This window comes from Oryctolagus cuniculus, chromosome 6 (genome assembly GCF_051225735.1).
Source record: "Oryctolagus cuniculus isolate XC-2025 breed Fujian yellow rabbit chromosome 6, ASM5122573v1, whole genome shotgun sequence".
In the NCBI taxonomy this organism is placed as follows: Eukaryota; Metazoa; Chordata; class Mammalia; order Lagomorpha; family Leporidae; genus Oryctolagus; species Oryctolagus cuniculus.
The window spans coordinates 148,507,881-148,517,697 of NC_142872.1; positions in this window are offsets into that span (position 1 = coordinate 148,507,881).

The window sequence follows — 9,817 nt, forward strand, 5'->3', positions numbered from 1 at the left end:
TGCTGGTGCTGCAGGTGGAGGATTAACCAATAAGCCATGGCGTCAGCTCCCATAAAAGAGAATGTTAAAACATACAGCCTTTCTTGTGGAAATTAAATAAAACAGAATCCTAGTTTGATCTCAGGAAGAAACCAGAGCTGGAAATATAACAATGTCAAGTTTTCCTTTCCCTATTTACCTGCTTTTGTAAGTATAATGCATACCATAAATTATATATATATATATATTATATATTATATATATATAACATAGACAATGAATTTCTTTCCTATCACCACTGATTTATTCCAGATTCCATCATCTCTACCTGGCAAAGCTAATATTTTCAAAAAATAATTGTCCAAGATAATGAAGCATCAGTGATGTATTCTAATCTTTAACTTAAGCAGAAAATAATTATCTAACTGGGTTAAAAATCTTTCTAATTCAATTTGTCAGAAAGCAAACATTAATTAAGTGGACTTTGGAAGTAACTGCAGCATCACACTCCAGTTAATTAGGTCAGACACCACCTCATGTCCATGGTGATGAGTAGTAGGAGCAGCTGCAGCAGTGAGTAAGAAACATCCCTGGCCGGCGCTGTGGCTCAATAGGCTAATCCTCTGCCTGCGGTGCTGGCACACCGGGTTCTAGTCCCATTCGGGGTGCCGGATTCTGTCCTGGTTGCCCCTCTTCCAGGCCAGCTCTCTGCTATGGCCTGGAAGTGCAGTGGAGGATGGCCCAAGTGCTTGGGCCCTGCACCTGCATGGGAGACCAGGATAAGTACCTGGCTCCTGCCATTGGATCAGCGCGGTGCGCCAGCCGCAGCGCGCCGGCCGCGGTGGCCATTGGAGGGTGAACCAATGGCAAAGGAAGACCTTTCTCTCTGTTTCTCTCTCACACTGTCCACTCTGCCTGTCAAAAAAATTTAAAAAATTTAAAAAAAAAAGAAACATCCCTGACTCTTCATATACCACATCTGCTAATGTTCTGTTGGCCAGAGCAAGGGACATGGTAAAACTCATAACAAGAAGCAAGAAAAAATATCTCTGCCTCCTCAGTAAAAGAAATGGCACTCACAGGGAAAAGTTATAGATTCAGAAATGATTGATGAATTTAATCCACTGCAAAACCAATTTATCACAATGATTTTATTAAATAAAACATAAACCTAAATTATCTAATCTATTATTTTGAGCTCACAGTTCTTCATTTCCCTGTAATTGAATTCATCCTACAATTTTAATCATTCAAAACACAATGAAATTTCATAAGATGTGCAACTTTCTCCAAGAAAGTGATAAATGGAGTCCAAAGCTGTGGATTAAATGGCTTTATCCAAACCACTGTGTCAAAAACCCCCAAGCAATAGAGAAGCCATTTATGTTGTCCAGTGTCCTTTTATCAGTCTACTGTTGTCCCCAACAGCAAACAAACAAAAAATGTTCAGAAAACAACAAAGTTTGAAACCATTGGAATAAGCAAGTATAGCTTTGTGGATGGGCTATTCTTTCTAGAGATGATTCTTTCCTCACTCCCAGTGCTAGTGACAAACACAATTTCTTTGCCTGTAACCAAAGGCTAAAGACAGCCTGGAAAACCATTCCTAAACATTTTGAGTATGGGGAGATTCCAAGATGACTCATTAAGGAAAGACATACTGCACTAGACTAGGGATGAACAATGAAAAAAATGTATAGGAAGTGCTCTTTTAGGGGAGAATTGAAGATAAAACTGCACTTAAAAGCCTACAATGACCAGCGCTGTGGCTCATTAGGCTAATCCTCCGCCTGCGGCACCGGCACCCCAGGTTCTAGTCCTGGTCGGGGCGCCGGATTCTGTCCCGGTTGCTCCTCTTCCAGTCCAGCTCTCTGCTGTGGCCCGGAAGTGCAGTGGAGGATGGCCCAAGTGCCTGGGCCCTGCACCAGCATGGGAGACCAGGAGGAAGCACCTGCTCCTGGCTTCAGATCAGTGCAGCACGGTACACCGGCTGTAGCGGCCACTTGGGGGGTGATCCAACAGAAAAAGGAAAATCTTTCTCTCTCTCTCTCTCTCTCTCTCTCTTTCTCTCTCACTGTCCACTCCGCCTGTCAAAAAAAAAAAAAAGCCTATAAGAGGAAGAGTAACACCGTGGACCTGTGTGGAGGGTGCAGACATGCAGCACGAACACAGACATAACAAACAACTGCAGTAGCTGAAAGCCAGAGCAGGACAGCTTGTAGACAGAGAAGAGACTAGACTGTAGCAACCCATGGTGATATAGATGGAGGGAAAGTGTGGCGTTAGTTTGGACTCAAGCCCTGGGGGCTAGCAAGTGCTAGCAGTTGCCATTGAACCCAGTGGAAGTAGACAGTGTACAGTTGTCTTGCTCCAACTTCCCCACAACAGCACACACTGCCCAGCTGAGAAAGGGTAGGCACAATTTTGGGTTTGGGCAGGAGCAGCAGAAGACTTTGTGTGCATGCACAGTGACTGTCTGAGGCAGGAAAGGATGTCATCAACTCAGCAGTACCGGTGGCAGTGGTGAGGAGATAGCAACATTCAGCCAGTGGCTCTGCATACATGCATGATCCAGATTCGAGAGGAGAACAATTTGAAGTCACACCAACTTAGAGTCTGGCTGGGAGGTGGCTGGGCAACCAAGTAAGATGGTGAGGTGCCCACAGCCTCCCAGGATAAAGATGCTTAGAGATACCTCTCCTAGGGAACATCTGCTTCTCTGTGGACTGCACAGGCTGGCAAGGAAGAGAGAAACCTCTACACCCAGCGACTGTGGTTGCCTTGTATGCTAAGACTATGGAGTATCGGCAGTTACCTGAGAAGGTGCAGAGTGTAGCTGGGTCTCTGAGCAAACACTGGGTGCAGCTCCAGAAGCTCTGAGCTTCATGGTTGCCTAGAGCAGGTCATTGCAGCAGGAATTGTGCTCACAGTGAGGACTTCACAGATCATTTGTGAGATTCATACAGTTGTGTGGAACACACTGGGGGCTAACACATGGGCACTGAAATCCACCACACCCAAGCTGAGTGTTATCTTGAATACTCACCCCACACTGGAGCACTAACCAGTGCTCCCTGACCACACTCACCCCACACCTGTTGGTATTTACTGAAAGTGCGGATATTCCACTAAGCCACAGAGTGATAGCTCAGATAAAAGTCATCAGAGGAAAAAGAATATCAGCACCACAAACACCTAAAAACAAATGTAGAAATTCAAGAAAAAAGAATAAGGAAGACACCATGACCTCACCCCAAAGGAATACAACAATATTTCAATATAAATATGAAGATTAAGAGACTGAGAATATGCCAGAAATGGAATTTTTTTAAAGATTAATTTTATTTATTTGAAAGAGTTACAGAGAGGCAGAAAGAGAGAGAGAGAGAGAGGTCTTCCACCAGCTGGTTCACTCCCCAGATGGCTACAATGGCTAGACCTGTGCCAATCTGAAGGCAGGACCCAGAAGCTTCCTCCATGTCTCCCATGTGGATGCAGGGGCCTAAGGACTTGAGTCATCTTCTGCTGCTTTCCTAGACCACAGCAGAAAGCTGGATCAGAAGAGGAGCAGCTGGGACTAGAACTGGCACCCATATGGGATGCTGGCACTTCAGGCCAGGGCTTTAACCCACTGCGCCAGAACGCAGACCCTTAGAAATGGAGAGGGAAGAGATGTGCAATTCGGGACATGCTCAAGCTGACTTACCTCAAACGGTAGAGTTAGAAACATACCAGGGGATTCCAATTCAATCCCATCAAGGTGGCATGTACCAATGCCATCTCACTAGTCCCAGTGATCAAGTTCTGTTCACAATTGATCATAATGATAGGACTAAGAACCAAAGGGATCACATAAACAAGAATAGAGTCTGCTAATACTAGCTGATAGAATAAAAAAGGGAGAGAACGATCCAACATGGGAAGTGAGATACACAGCAGACCCATAGAATGGCAGATGTCCTAAACAGCGCTCTGGCCTCAGAATCAGCCCTTAACGCATGCAAATCAGGCTGAAAAGCCCATGAGAGTATTTCAGGCATGGAAAGCCAAGACACTCTGGGGGGGAAAAAAAAAAAAAAAAAAAAAAAAAACCTAAATGAAAGATCTCCACGAGTGAGATCCCAGTGGAAAGAATGGATCATCAAAGAAGGAGGTACCTTTCTCTGAAAGGAGGAGAGAACTTCCACTTTGACCATGGCCTTGTCTAAATATGATCAGAGTTGGTGAACTCAAAAGGTTTCCATAGCCTTGGCAACCCATGACAAGAGCCTAGGGTGATTACTGAGGCCATAAACAAGAGTGTCAAATTGTTAAGTCAACAACAGGAGTCACTGTGCACTTACTCCTCATGTAGGATCTCTGCCCTTAGTGTGCTGTACATTGAGATTTAATGCTATAACTAGTACTCAAACAGTATTTTTCACTTTATGTTTCTGTGTGGGTGCAAACTGTTGAAATCTTTACTAATGTATGCCAAACTGATCTTCTGTATATAAAGAGAATCAAAAATGTATCTTGATGTGAATGGAAGGGGAGAGGGAGTGGGAAAGGGGAGGGTTGTGGGTGGGAGGGACATTATGGGGGGAAGCCATTGTAATCCATAAGCTGTACTTTGGAAATTTATATTCATTAAATAAAAGTTAAAAAAAACAAAAATTATTAATTATAGGATTACTTGAAAGTATCAGAAGGAAATCTATGAATTAAGAAAACCATACATGGCATGAATGAAAAATTTCCCCATGAAATTGAGATTCTGAACAAAAATCAAAATAAAATATTAGAATGAAGAATTCAATAGATAAAATTTAAAAATGCAGTAGAAAGCCTTCACATTAGGATTGACAAGGCAGAAGAAGGAATATTCAAACTAGAAGATAAATCTTTGGAAATCTTACAGTCAGATTATAAAAAAATAGAAAACTTAAAAACAGTGTTGGAGATTTATAAGATACTATCAAACAACATACAGGTCTTAGTAGTTCTGAAGTTGTGGAAATAGAGAATAGACTAAAAGGCCTATTTAGTAAAATAATTACAGAAAACTTCCCCAATTTAGAGAAAGAAAGGGACATCCATGTACAGGAAGCACATAGAAGTCTGAATACTTACTAGAAAAGATCTTCACCACCACACATTGCAGTCAAACTTTCCACTGCAAAACATAAAGAAAAGATTCTAACATTTGCAGGACAGAAATGCCAGATTACTTTCAGAGGATCTCCAATTAGACTCAGGGCTTACTTCTCATCAGAAACCCTACAGGCTAGAAGTGAATGTTGAGCTATTGTCCATGTCTTAAAAGAAAAAAAACTGTCAACCCAGAATACAGTACCCTTCAAAGCTCACATTTAGGAATGCAGATGAACTAACATAACAAATAGAAATTGAAAAAGATTGTTGCCACTCATCTAGCCTTACTAAAGATGCGTAAGGATATGCTACACACACAAACACAGAAAGATAGTCATCATTATGAAAGAATGTGAAAGAAGAAAATTGTCCAGTAGAAGTACAAAAGAAATCCAAATTGAACAATGGGCATATTTATGGAAAAATGGCATGGCCAAGTCATTACTTATAAAGAGTCACCTTGAATATAAATGTCCTCAACTCTCTAGTTAAAAGATACAGACTGGGCCGGCGCCACGGCTCACTAGGCTAATCCTCCACCTTGCGGCGCCGACACACCGGGTTCTAGTCCCGGTCGGGGCGCCGGATTCTGTCCCGGTTGCCCCTCTTCCAGGCCAGCTCTCTGCTGTGGCCCGGGAATGCAGTGGAGGACGGCCCAAGTGCTTGGGCCCTGCACCCTAAGGGAGACCAGGATAAGTACCTGGCTCCTGCCATCAGATCAGCGTGGTGCAACGGCCACCGTGCCCCGGCCGCGGCGGCCATTGGAGGGTGAACCAACAGCAAAGGAAGACCTTTCTCTCTGTCTCTCTCTCTCTCACTGTCCACTCTGCCTGTCAAAAAAAATAAAAATAAATAAAAATAAAAAATAAAAAAGATACAGACTGGCTAAATGGGTTAAAAAAAACCTCATCTATTTGCTGCCTATAAAAAACTTATCTCACCAACAAAGATTCACTCAGACTGAAAATGAAAGGATGGAAAAAGACATTCCATGATAACAGAAAGCAAAAAACAACAGATGTTGTCATCCTTATATCAGACAAAATAGAACACAAAAACTATTAAACGAGACAGGGCCAGTGCCATAGGTTAATCCTCCACCTGTGGCACCGGCATCTCATGTGGGTGCCAGTTCTGGTCCGGGTTGCTCCTCTTCCAGTCTAGCTCTCTGCTGTGGCCCAAGAGAGCAGTGGAGGATGGCCCGGGTACTTGGGCCCCTTCACCCACATGGGAGACCAGGGAGAGGCACCTGGCTCCTGGCTTCAAATCAGCACAGTGCTGGCCGTGGCCACTATTTGGGGAGTGAACCAAAGAGGGAAGACCTTTCTCTCTGTCTCTCTCTCACACTGTCTATAACTCTACCTGTCAAATAAATTTAAGAGAGAGAGAGAGAGAGAGAGAGAGAGAGAGAGAGATGGGAACTATGTATTGATTAAGGGATCAATTCAACAAGAAGATGTGACTATTATAAACATATATGCACCTAATTACAGGGCACCTGGCTACTTAAAAGAAATTTTAATATATTTAAAGGGAGACATAGACTCCTACACAATAGAACTTGTGGACTTCACCCCATTTTCATCAATGCACAGATCAACTAGACAGAAAATAAACAAATAAACATTACTAATTGACACTATGGACCAAATGGACCTAACTGATATCTACAGAACTTTTCACCCCATAGTTGCAAAATACACATTTCAACAGGATAGGCCTTATATTAGGCCATAAAGCAAGTCTCAGCAAATTCAGGAAAATCAAAATCATACCATGCATCTTCTCTGACCACAATGGAGTGAAGCTGAAATCAACAGCTTAAGAATCTCTAGATCATATGCAAACAAAATAACTGAACTACATGTTCCTGAATGAACATTGGGTCATAGAAGAAATCAAAAACTTTCTGGAAACAAATGAAGATGATAATACATCATATCAAAACTTATGTGATAGAGCAAAAGCAGTGTGAATAGGGAAGTTTATAACAATCAGTGCTGGATGAAGAAATTGGAAATATACCAAAACAAATGAGCTATCAATAAATCTCAATAACCTAGAAAAATAACAGCAAACCAATCCCCAAATTAGTAAAAGGAAAATAATAATGAAAATTAGAGAAGAAATAAACAAAATCGAAACAAAAAAAAAAAACACAAAAGATCGGTGAAATGAAGAGCTGGTTTTTTTTGAAAAAAAAAAAATAAACAAAATTGATATACCATTGGCCCAAATAAACTAAAAAAAAAGAGGTAGAGGACCCAAATCATAAAATCAGGGATGAAAAAGAAAATGTAAAAACAGATAGAACAGAAATAAAAAAGAATTCTCAGGAATTATTACAAAAAGCTGTATGCCAACAAATTGGGAAAGTAGAACAAATGGATAGATTCCTAGACACACACAATTGAACAAAATTGAGTCATGAAGATATAGAAAACCTAAATAGATCAATAACCAAGATGAAAAATGAATCAATAATAAAGACCCTCCCAAAAGAGAAAAGCCCAGGACCAGTTGGATTCACTGCTGAATTCTACCAGACATTTAAAGAAGAACCAATTTCAATTCTTATCAAGCTATTCAAAATGATTTAAGGAAAGGAAACTCATCCTATGAAGCCTTCATCACCTTAATTCCTAAGGCAAAAAAAGATACAATAGGCAGAGAGAACAATAGACCAACATCTCAGATGAACATGGATGTATCCTCCATTTATACTCAATTCTGATGACATTTCCCAATTATGCATCTTTAAATACTCGACCACAAGAATCTATTTTCTGTAATTCCTCTACCTACACAAAAAAGGGTTTGGGGAACACTCAAGCAAATACCCACATTATAATACCATCAACAATGAATCAAAATGAGCCAAAAGACAAAAAGGGACAGGAGAAGCTGAGAAAAGCTGTGAGTAAGTATAGAAAATTTTGAAGAAGTTACTGGTTATGTAACTGTAACCAAATTACTGAAACTTACCAGTGTGATAAAATCATGCAGCCCTTGCTTTTTCCCTAGACTTGCATATTGCTTCTTCCAGTGTCTTCTCCAAGTCTGCAATCCAAACACAGCAAATTATTTTCAGTTCCTCAGAACCAGAAGGCACTTTCTTGCCCACCAGCTTCCACATGGGATCTTCAGGTGATAACTGAACCTATAGCACATAGAACGAGGACAGGAAACTGTTGAAACCCTGCAAACACTAAATGCAACCCAGATGATTGCTCTGGGTTGTAGCCACTATGTTTACTAGGGATGAGTGATTTCCTGGAGGAAATGATTGCTACGACTCCCCTCGTCTCATCTAGTCACCAATTTTGATCTTAATATCCTGTCAACAGCCTTACGGTTAAAAAGAATAGATGTTAGGTTCTCCAATAGTCTCTAAGAATCTTTACCTAAAATCAAAATATTCCTAAAATAAGTTTGTATCAGCTATGAATACATAGCACTGTTAAGAACATCAAATTACTGTCTCTATTTCTGAAGGAAAACTAGCTTCAGATGGCTTTATTATGAACCGTGTGGTACTCCAACAAGTTGGCCCTGAAATATTTGAATTTTTACTAGGATCAGGTGTTGTGGCACAGCAGGTTAAGCTGCCACAAAGGATGCCCACATCCCATGTTGGAGTCAAAGTTAAAATCTTGGCTACTTCATACTTCTGATCTAGCTCCCTGGTAATGTGCCTAGAAAGTAGAAAACAATGCATGAAGTATGTGGGGCCCTATCACCCACATGGGAGACATGGATAATGGATAGAGTTGCTGGCTCCTGGCTTTGCTTGGCCTTGTCCCAACTGTTGCAATTTGAAGTGTGAACCAACAGATGGAATCTCTCTCTGTCTCTCTTGCTGTTACTCTCTCTTTCTCTAAATCTGCCTTCCAAGTAAATAAATAAATAAATCTTTTTTCTAAAAGACATTTTTTACAAGCATTTGTGCTGTTAAGGTTTTATATAGACAGTAATTATAGAACTCGATTTCTTCCTGTTATGTGCTTGGTTCTAATTAATTTTCATATTTTATCATTTGTATTAATTAGTCTTATATCCACCTGTGGTGACTTGGTTGGTCCACTTCCATATTTGAATCAGTGACTTCAACTTTTTGCTTAAGTTTATTACTTCCCCTGTAGATCTCTTCTCTGAGACACTCGCTAATTTCACCTCTCTTGTTTAATAAACAATCTTTTCTTCTCCCCTCCTCCTTCTCTACCTCCTTTTCCATTTACTCCTCCTTCTCCTCTTTCCTCCTGCTCCTACTCATCACCTGCATTTCCTCCTTCTGTTCCTTCTCAGTCTCCTTCTACTTCTTGAACTTCACTTACAGACCACTGTTTGTAGCATAGACAGGTCCTCCTAGCCTCTGATTTTTTGCTGCCTCAGGGCTCAAAGCTATAGTAAAGGAACTCAGTGTGCCAGGATGGAGAGGATTGAATAAGAATGCAGGGTGATGTGTACAGGGTCTTAGCCCAGTGAAACGAGGGTGGACTGGGTCCAAGGAAAGGTTAGTGCGCCACTCGCCCGTTCCCCAGCCTCCCTTGATCTTGGAGACAATCAGACACCGTGGGGAGTCAAGAAGGAATTCATTTATTATTGCACAGTAAGCCTCTTTTAAAGCAAAAAAACACAGAGCTGTAGGGGAGGGGAAGAGAAGCCAGCCAATCATTTTAAAGTTACCCTATCATGCGCTCCATTT